Below are 10,705 nucleotides of genomic sequence, written 5' to 3' on the forward strand. Positions count from 1 at the left end.
CACAGAGTGCTGAGTAGTAATGAGATGAGCTAAGCACTTACACGGGGCTGGCACACCAGACACACCAAAATTGTTATTTTCAAGTCAGTGAAAAAAAAAAACAGAGGGCTGGGGATATGGCCTAGTGGCAAGAGCGCTTGCCTTGTATACATGAGGCCCTGGGTTCAATTCCCCAGCACCACATATACAGAAAACGGCCAGAAGGGGCACTGTGGCTCAAGTGGCAGAGTGCTAGCCTTGAGCAAAAAGAAGCCAGGGACAGTGCTCAGGCCCTGAGTTCAAGGCCCAGGACTGGCAAAAAAAAAAAAAAGACTTAGCTCAAGGAGCTGGGAATGTGGTCTGGTGGTACAGTACTTGCCTAGCATGCATAATGCCCTGGGTTCAATTCCTCAGCAGAACATAAACAGAAAAGGCCAGAAGTGGCACTATGGCTCAAGTGGTAGAGTGCTAGCCTTGAGCAAAAAAAAAGCTCAGGCCACTAGTTAGTTCACAGGCCAAGACTGGCAAAAAAAAAAAAAAAAGCTCAATAATCACTTCAGCATTGGGCTGTTTGGCTCTACTTCTATTTCTTCTATAAAGTACAATCCCTCCACTTCTCACATAATGGACCCATCTCCCAACCTGCACCAGGAGCACAAGACAGATATATCTCTCCAAGTAGTGAGAAAGGAGAGTAAAGTAACCCTAAGCCCACAGGCCCCACCCACCTAATGCAATTCTCTCCTGCTTCCTTTCAAGTCCTGTGCTAAACATTCACGAGAACCATGATTCTCCTGGATTATAAGATCTTTCAAATCCTGGATGCTCAGAGACCTATCATTGGCATCCATCCCTATTCTTTACAGATTGATTTTTGGTGGTTAGGAGGTTGGGACCTGAAACAGTCCACTTAAATGTGCATTGTTATTTATGTAGGCGTTTGTGGCTGAGCTGGGGCCCTGATATTATTGCTGTTATTCCAAACAACAGATCACTCTAACACTTAGTATATCAGAAAAGTCACCTTTATGGCCTATACTTTATTAATCTCAAAATGGAGCTACGGGGCTGGGAATATGGCCTAGAGGTAAATAAAGTGCTCGCCTCATATACATGAAGCCCTGGGTTCGATTCCTTAGCACCACATATATAGAAAAAGCCGGAAGTGGTACTGTGGCTCAAGAGGTAGAGTGCTAGCTTTGAACACAAAGAAGCCAGGGACAGTGCTCAGACCCTGAGTCCAAGCCCCATCACTGGTAAAAAAAAAAAAAAAAAAACCAAAAAACAAACAAACAAAAAAGGTCGCAAGATAGTTTATTAATAAATGCACTAAAGCTCATCAGTGACTTTCTTTCCTTCTATGAATTTCTGCCCCAAAAAGGATTTAAGATTTAAGATGACTTATAAAAACATTAGAACAGGGCTGGGAATGTGACCTAGTGGTAGAGTGCTTGCCTTGCATGCATGAAGCCCTGGGCTTGATTCCTCAACACCATATGAACAGAAGAAGCTGGAAGTGGGGCTGTGGCAAGTGGTAGAATACTAGCCTTGAGCAAAAGGTCAAGCCCCACGACTGACAAAAAAAAACAAAAACAAAAAAAAACTATTAGAACAAAAAACAGAGTAAGAACTAAAGGAGGGCTGGGAATATGGCTTAGCAGTAGAGTGCTTGCCTAGCATGCATGAAGCCCTGGGTTTGAGTCCTCAATACCACCTAAACAGAAAAGGCCAGAAGTGGCACTGTGGCTCAAGTGGTAAAATGCCAGCCCTTACAATCTTTATGTTTTCTATAAAAAAAGGAAAAATAAAATTTTGCATGTTCAGGGGGCTGGGGATATGGCCTAGTGGCAAGAGTGCTTGCCTCATATACATGAGGCCCTGGGTTCAATTCCCCAGCACCACATATACAGAAAACGGCCAGAAGCGGCACTGTGGCTCAAGTGGCAGAGTGCCAGCCTTGAGCAAAAAGAAGCCAGGGACAGTGCTCAGGCCCTGAGTCCAAGCCCCAGGACTGGCCAAAACAAAAACAAAAACAAAAATTTTGCATGTTCAAGATATATATTTTCTGAAATTTTCCTGGGGAAGGATGGGCACTCTAGAAGACAATCATCATCATCATCATCATCATCATCATCATCATCATCATCTCACAGTATCCCAAGAGTGACCATTTTAACAAGGCCTGCTGGGCGCTGAAGACTCATGCCTGTAATCCTAGCTATTCAGGAGGCTGAGATCTAAGGATCGCAGTTTGAACACAGCCCAGGCAGGAAAGTCCATGAAACTCTCCAATTGACCTCCAGAAAATTGGAAGTGGTGCTGTGGCTCACTTTGGTAGATCCGTAGACTTGAACAAAAGAGAGCTCAGGGACAGTTCCTAAAGAAGTAAAAGGGAAAAAAAAGAATTAAGTCCTTAGCAGGTCCCTCTATGAAAATATTATTACAAAAATAACTTAGCGTCATTTTAAGGGATTTTTTTATGTGTGTATGTGTGTGCCTCTCCTGGAGCTTGAACTCAAGAGACTGGCGCAGTCCCTGAGCTTTTGTACTCAAGGCCAGCATTCTACCAGTTGAGCTATACTTCCAATTCCATGCCATTTAAAAAAATAAGGACCCATCAGGCACCAGTGTCTTAGCCTGTAATCATAGCTAGTTACTCTGGAGCTGAAATCTGAAGATCAGGAGTTCAAAGCTAGCCTGAGCAGAAAAGTCCATGAGACCAATAAAACCAGCAAAAATCCAGAAGTGGAGGCATGGTTCATAGAGCACAACAACAAACCTTGAACAAAAACGCCAAGCAAGAAAAAAAGGCCCTGAATCCAAGCCTCAGTATTGGTATGCATGCACACACACATACATGAAGTGCAATTGAATAAAGGGGTCAAGGCAGATCAGGCCAAGAACATGGATTTTAAAATACAGAAGCTCTACAGGAATGAAGAGCCATATGGCTTTCTGCCAATGCTTCACAAATATCATTAATCACAACCCCAATTTTGAGTAGCAAAAATATAAGCACCTCCAACATGCCAGGGCTAAACATGAATGAATTATTTTAAATGCTAGTTAACACAACTTGGCCTTGGTGTAACACTCAGCCACTTACCACTGAAATGGACCAACATCTTCCTGGGCTCACCATGCTTGTCCTGATTCTTCACCTCTCCGATAGAGCTTTGTTGGCAGTTCATCGTTCTCCCTGAAGGTTCTTCTACCCTATCTGTCCATGACTGAGCCTTGGGCTTTCTGCTCCTGAACTCTTAACGGCTTTCTAAAGGTCTCCTTGATTAAGATCCTAAGCTAGGTATCTCAAACATAAACACACCCAAAGCCTACATATGGGCTAGGGATGTAGCTCTGTGGTAGAGCATTTGAACAGGACCTGGATTCAATCTCCACAAAAGGATTCCTAAGGAGTAGATTTTTAGAATTATTACTTATCTTCCTCTTGCTCTTCTCACTTTCACCCTAATTCTTTTCCCTTTTTTAGGTCCCTTTGCCCAAACTGAAAACATTCATTCCTCTCTTCTACATTGAGACATGAGCTTGCTATATATATAGCCCAGGTTGGCCTTGAACTCTCAATCCTCTGGATCTCCCAAGTGCTGGAATTCCGGCTATGCACGCAAAGACACCCCCCCAGCACCCTTCTATAATGTATTTGTCACCTACATGGGTGCCCCCCCCGCAGACATACCTACATACATTCTGTGGAGCAAAGGATCAAACTGAGGGTCTCACATTTGCTAGGCAAGTGCTCTACCACTGATCTATCTATCCCTATCCCTAGTTCTGCTTCTCAACCCTCTCATGGCCACCCTCATTGTCACCAGCAGCAACTGCAAATGCCATCCTCTCACCATGAGCAAACAATATGCTCCACTTCTTCACTGCACTCCCTGACTCAGCTCTTACCTCTCCAGCCCATTCTAGAATTCTATTTATACAACACAATCTGATCACATCTGTCTCATGTTTCACAAGCACCAGTTTTCTGTCCTACAAGACAAGGACCTACCCCTCTTACAAATATTCATCACCTCCATAGTCCTTTGCAAATCTGTTTCCCCAGTGGACAGCCAAGTCAGTCACCACCCTGTGCTTTCTCTACCAAGTGTTATCTTAGCTACCTGCAGTGTCTTAACCTATTTTCCTGTCCCTACGAAATGCCTGCTCACCCATTTAGCATTCAGCCTGAGTAAGTAAACAGAGCTGGTGACCCCTTCTCCAGGCTCACCAAAAAAAATTTTTAAAACCTTAATCTTTGGGCTGGGAATATGGCCTAGTGGTAAAGTACTCGCCTCATATACATGAAATCCCGGGTTTGATTCCTCAGGACCACACATATAGAAAAAGCCAGAAGTGGCGCTATGGCTCAGGTGGTAGAGTGCTAGCCTTGAGCACAAAGAAGCCAGGGACAGTGCTCAGGCCCTAAGTTCAAGCCCCAGGACTGGCAAAAAAAAAAAAAAAAAAAAAAAAAAAAACACCAAAAACCCTTCATCTTTCTCTGGAATGTTATTTTATTACACTGTTCATGAGCCTGTCATCAACTGGAACAGGGATTCCTTGAAGTCACAAGTCCAGTCGTAGGGCCCACCCCTCACAGAAGTTTCTCCAACACATTAAAGATTCTTGAAATCTGTCCAGTACATTGAAAATATCTAATTCTGGACATTAGCCCATTCATCATTAATGGAACTCAACTTTAACACACCACAAAGTTAAAAAGCCAATAAACTTGTGGCATCAACTCATTGGGGCTGGAAACGGGGGTGTGTGAAATAGTATTGTGGATTCACAGCCCAGCCCAGTCATACCACAGGAACCTCTGATTCTGTTACCAGGCTGATGACTGGGACATCTGAAGCCCTACAGAAACAAACTAGATTCCTAACCTAGGAGCCTTCACCCCCAAAATGCCTAGGGGCAGTTTGAGCTGCTGCTCTAGTGAGAGTTTGCTGAAGCCAAGAAAGGGATTCCCTCAACCCTGTCTCTACTTAATGTGAGAGTCCAGCCCTCCATTGCCCAAGGGTCTGTACCCTTCAGTGCAAGCTTTGTTTTATATTTGATCATGCTTAGAGATGATAATCCTGGTTAAAACAAATACATTCTTTCCCAGGGTCTGTGACCCAAAAAAAGATCTGAAGCTGGGTGTCACTGGCTCATGCCTGTAATCCCAGCTATGCAGGAGACTGAAATTTGAGGATGGCGGTTCAAAGCCAGCCTGTGAGACTCCTTTCTCCATTTAACCACCAGAAAACAGGAAGTGGTGATGTGGCTCAAGTGGTAGAACACTGAGCACTAGCCTTGAACAAAAGCTCAAGGATGGGCTGGGAATGTGGCTTAGTGGTACAGTGCTTGCCTCATATACATGAAGCCCTGAGTTGATTCCCCAGCACCACATACACAGAATATGCTGGAAGTGGGCACTGTGGCTCAATCAAGTGGTAGAGTGGTAACCTTGAGCAAAAAGAAGCTAGGGACAGTGCTCAGGCCCTGAGGCCAAGCCCTAGGACTGGGGAAAAAAAAGCCACAGCAGCTCAGGGACAGCACCTAGGACCTGAGTTCAAGCCCCAGGACCAGCATATAATAGTAAGTCTGATCATGGTGTGATGACAAATACCTGTAATCTTAATACTTGGGAGGTTGAGGCAGGAGTTTCAAGGCTAGTCTAGACTGTGTTTTTGTGACCCTGTCTCTCAAAAAAAAAAAAAAAAGCAAGAAAGGAAGACAGGATGGAGGGAGGGGAGAAATGGAGGGAAAAGGAGGAGAGGCAAGAGAAAAAAAATATAAGCTGGCTTATCTTCAGAAGTAATTTCACCAGGGATCCCAACCCCCCACTAAGCTGGTTTACTCTCCTATTCCAAGAGCTCAATGCTAGGGACAGTTACATTTTTTAACTTTTACTGAAGTGACTGTTTGACTGTATCTGCTGCCCAAACTCAAGTGTCTGCTGAATAAATGAGTGTCTTTTGGTCTCTGGGCACAGTGTGACCTTCATTTCTCTCTGTCAGTCTCCCAGGTCACAGCTGGGGCCCCAATTAACTACACACCATCCATCCCAAATCTGCCAATATAATTCTGCTGTTCAGCTGTCAGCATGCCTTTGGCTTTTTTTCTCATTTTCATCTCCCAGTTCAAATAATCCAACCCTCTAGACTCACAACTGTGGCTAGGCTCCCTGCCTTTCCACAGTTGGAATTTGGAAAATGAACTTTTTAACATTCAAGAGTACAATTTTGTAGAAATTAAAAAAAACAAACTGTATAGTCACACACCTGTAATTCCATCACTTGGATGGCAGAGGCAAGGAGTTCTAAGCCAGGCTGGGTTATATGGGGGTCTTATCTAAAAAAGATTGTCTGCCAGCCAGGTACCTGTGACTCATACCTATAACCCTACCTAAATTAGGAGGCATCTGAGGATGGCAGTTTAAAGACAGGGAAAGTGGAAATGATAAAATGTCTCCCAAGACTATTTGCAACTAACCAGCAAAAAAGCTAGACTGATGGCATGGCTCAAAAGGCAGGGTGCCAGCCATGAGCCAAAAAAAGGTAAGAGCTTTTGGCCCTGAATTCCAGAGAGAGAGAAACAAGTATAATAGGTGATAATGCATATAACATAATGATACAAAATTTTATAGAACATTTGGAAGAGATAAAAGTAGGAAATAACACGATGGAAGGGAAAGAACAAGAATTTTGTGCTTTCTGCCAGAGCAATCAACCACTATCAGTGGTTTCCAGAACACAGACATATGTGGGGTTGGCTGCATTAGAAAAAAATGCAAGCAGAAAAAAAAAAAAGAAAATGAAAAACCACAGGAAAGAAATAGTGGCGAAGTAGATGTTACTGTGTGTATTTATTACAGATTTCCCATCCTAAGAAGTATGATTTTACAGGCCAGGTTTGAGAATCCCTAGCGATGGCCTCCTGTGAGGACACTTGAATTCTATCCACAGCCCTTCATCCTTATCAGCTGTACCAAGAATGGAAGTCATCGTCCCTATCAGAGGGCTGCTCTTCACGACAGCAATGGCAGCCCCAGCTGCATCTCAGTGTTCTCTCCCCCATCTCAGCGTCCACCTGCCCCCACCTCCCATTTGCAATACCTATAGAGCAGGGTCCAGGTCCCAGCTCACCTTTATCTCTCTTCCAAAGGCCTGCTTATTGGTTGAATGATTATTGCCCAACAGAACCAAGGTTAAGTTTCAGCCCTATCCTAGACCTTTGTCTTAAGTTCAAAAGATTCATTACCTGCAGGAATCTTTTCCTGTGTTCCAGACTCTACTCTCTGGCCCCTCACTCATAGTACTCTCAAGAGTTCCTGGAGAGGGGCTGGGAATGTAGCTTAGTGGTAGAGTGCCTAGCATGCATGAAGCCCTGGATTCGATTCCTCAGTACCACATAAACAGAAATAGCCAGAAGTGGCACTGTGGTTCAAGTGATAGAGTGCTAGTCTTTAACAAAAGAAGATCAGGCCCTGAGTTCAAGCCCCAGGACTGGCAAAAAAAAAACCCTGGAGAAAGTATGTTGTTAGAAAGTTTGATCTCTCTCAGAACTAAATTTCCTGTTAGGACAAAATTAAGCCAGTTTATTTACAACAAAGCTCAGTCTTCTACAGCCAGAAAGAAGAGCCTTTCTAAGAGCTGACTGCAAAATGGAAGACATAACAGTGTTGGTGACTCAGATGTGCAAGTGTCCAATAGTGAACCTCACCACAAAGTGGCATCTCCATAGACAAAGTACCTTTGCCCTATTACAGACAGCATGGTAGGCCTAAAATTGAGACATCAAGGGCAATGTAGGGTCCAGGTTGGAACTGGTTTTGTTCTAAAAGAACTCTTGAGGGTTTTTTTAAGGTTTGGCTTGTAGTTTGAGCTTTGCCCTCTCTAATAGGTGTTGTATATTAACCAAGTCCATTATTTTGCCTCAATGTTTATGTCACAAAATGGAATACCTAAATAAATGGGTTTTAGTAAATGGGTTTTGATACCCAAACCAGAACATATCCAGGGTCTAAAATTCCAAGTCATTCATTTGCAATTAGGGTAAATAAAAATAGTAAGATTAACAGTGGAAGCTAGGCACCAGGTCTCATGCCTGTAATCCTAGCTACTCTGGAGGCTGGCTGAGATCTAAAGACTGTGGTTCAAAGCTGGTCTAGGCAGAAAAATCCATGAGTTTCATATCTTCAATAAACTACCTAAAAGAAAGCCAGAAGTAGGGGCTGGGGATATGGCCTAGTGGCAAGAGTGCTCGCCTCATATACAAGAAGCCCTGGGTTCGATTCCCCAGCACCACATATACAGAAAATGGCCAGAAGTGGCGCTGTGGCTCAAGTGGCAGAGTGCTAGCCTTGAGCAAAAGGAAGCCAGGGACAGTGCTCAGCCCCTGAGTCCAAGGCCCAGGACTGGCAAAAAAAAAAAAAAAAAAAGAAAGCCAGAAGTAGAGATCTGGCTCAAGTGGTAGAACACTAGCCTTGAGCAAAAGCAGCTCAGGGGCAGTGCCCAGGCTCAGATTCCAAGTCCCAGGAACACACGCGCGCACACACATACACAAAGACAAACACACACCAAGACTAATAATATGAAAAAAACATATGTCTCTAGACAGTTACTCAACTCAAGCCACAAATTTGGCCTGGCAGCCAAAGCAAAAAGAGAAAAATGAACAGTTAGAAATTTCCAATTATGTGCTAAGAAAATGCTTACTAGTTCTGCAAATTTTTCCCCATGAACTTGCTATGTAAGTGTTCTACCATTTGAGCTAAGCCCCCAGTCCTGTATTTCTCTTTTTTTTTTTTTTTTTTGCCAGTCCCAGGCCTTGAACTCAGCGCCTAAACCCTGACCTGGCTTCTTTTTGCTCAAGGCTAGCACTCTGCCACTTGAGCCACAGTGCCACTTTTGGCCATTTTCTATATATGTGGTGCTGTGGAATCAAACCCAGGGCTTCAAGTATACGAGGCAAGCACTCTTGCCACTAGGCCATATTCCCAGTGCCCGCCCTCCCCCCCCGAACTTCTTAAAGTGGATATTAACTAAAGTCTTCAATATTAGCTAAAGTCTTCAATATAAAGCTTTAGAGGAAGTGCAGGAACAAGTAATATATGCATTTCTGACAGTGTCTTCTGGTTTTGACAGTCTCTCTATGTAGTCTATATTGGCCCCAAACACCTACCTCACAGCCTCAAGTGCTAGGATTAAAGATGTGAGGCCCCCATGGCCCCTGCTCTAATAGACTGTCTTTCCATGAAAGCAAATGACAAAAACTGCTTATTTCAATGTAAAGAACTCTAGTATGTTTTCAGTTAGACCAGGCTAATCAAAGATAAAACATGGCCAGAGGATTAGGTAGATTAACACAAACATCTAAAAACATACAAAAATATTCCTTCTTCCAAGTGTTTATTAAGAGTGGACAGTAGTCGTCAGTCTGCAATTTGATGAGCACTAAATGCCACCCTGGTTCTGGTAGATTTACGTGGTATTTCTAGCCTTCCTTTACTTAGGTTAGGATTTGCTGCTGGGTGCTGGTAGCTCATGCCTATAATCCTAGCTCCTCAGGAGGCTGAGATCTGAGGATGGAGGTTTGAGGCCAGCCAAGGCAGGAAAGCCTATGAGAATCTTATCTCCAATTCATCACCAAAAAACTGGGGGTGGAGCTTTTGCTCCAGTGGTAGAATGCTAGTCTTGAGCAAAAAAGCTCAGAGACTGCACCCAAGACCTGAGTTCAAACCCCATTAACTCACAACAGAAAAATTTTGCTATTTCCTTCCCCCTCCCACTCCCAAATCACCATGTTGGGAAAGAGTCCTGCCATTCATAGAAAAAGAGAACCCAACTATTATTATTATTAGTGCTGTTATAAATAGCTAGCACCAAATACTTATGTGCCAAGTTCTGTGCTGTGTTCTTCTGACTTCTCACTTAATCCTCCCATAAATCCTATGTGAGAGGAACTATTATTAGTCCCACTTTACATATAAGGAACAGGGTTTAGGGAATTTTAGTGTCCAAGGTCACAAAGCTAATTATCCAGTTCTTCCTGACCCAAAGCCCAGGATCTTACTCCCACTATAATGCCTCCTATTATTAATGAAACGTGATTACTGACAGGTCAGGAAAAAAAGTGAGACCTTTAATAAGGTCAGTGGAGAAGAGGCAAAATAACGGAGCTTTGGGAATCTTTTCCAACCTATCAATGGAATAATTGGATTAAAAAACACTATGAAAAGTGGTAGTTACAAAACAAAACAATTCTGAGAATACTATCTTATCATAGAAAAATAGAAGTGTTTTTACTCTGTGTCATCTAGAGTCGCTGTACGTTGCTTCTCTAAACTTTTTCACTCATTCATTCATTCCAACAATAAACAGGTATTTATCTAGAATCCCCTCAATGCCAACCACTGGTTGTCAGCAATTAAGCCAGACAAGAATGGAAGGTCTCCATACTCCATTCTAGTAAGTAAACAAGTATAGAGTATATTTCCAGACTGTATGTATTAAAGTGCTTTGGAAACATGAAATTAGGCTGGGAATGTGGCTTTAGTGGTTAGAGTGCTTGCCTAGCATGCATGAAGCCCTGGGTTCAACTCCTCAGTACCATATAAGCAAAAAAAAAATCCAAAAAAATTGCACCGTGGCTCAAGTGGTAGAGTGCTAGCCTTGAGCACAGAGAGGCTCAGAGACAGTGCTCAGGCCCTGAGTTCAAGCCTCAGGAC

The 10,705-nt window shown here is 43.3% G+C and overlaps 1 protein-coding gene across 1 annotated transcript in view; it reads right to left on the reverse strand.

Moving 5' to 3' along the window:
* Ypel2 (yippee like 2) overlaps positions 1 to 10,705 on the reverse strand; it is a 57,315-nt gene that overhangs the window by 42,467 nt on the left and 4,143 nt on the right. The gene's annotated exons all lie outside the window — the stretch shown is intronic.

Source organism: Perognathus longimembris, chromosome 17, assembly GCF_023159225.1.
Source record: "Perognathus longimembris pacificus isolate PPM17 chromosome 17, ASM2315922v1, whole genome shotgun sequence".
Taxonomy (NCBI): domain Eukaryota; kingdom Metazoa; phylum Chordata; class Mammalia; order Rodentia; family Heteromyidae; genus Perognathus; species Perognathus longimembris.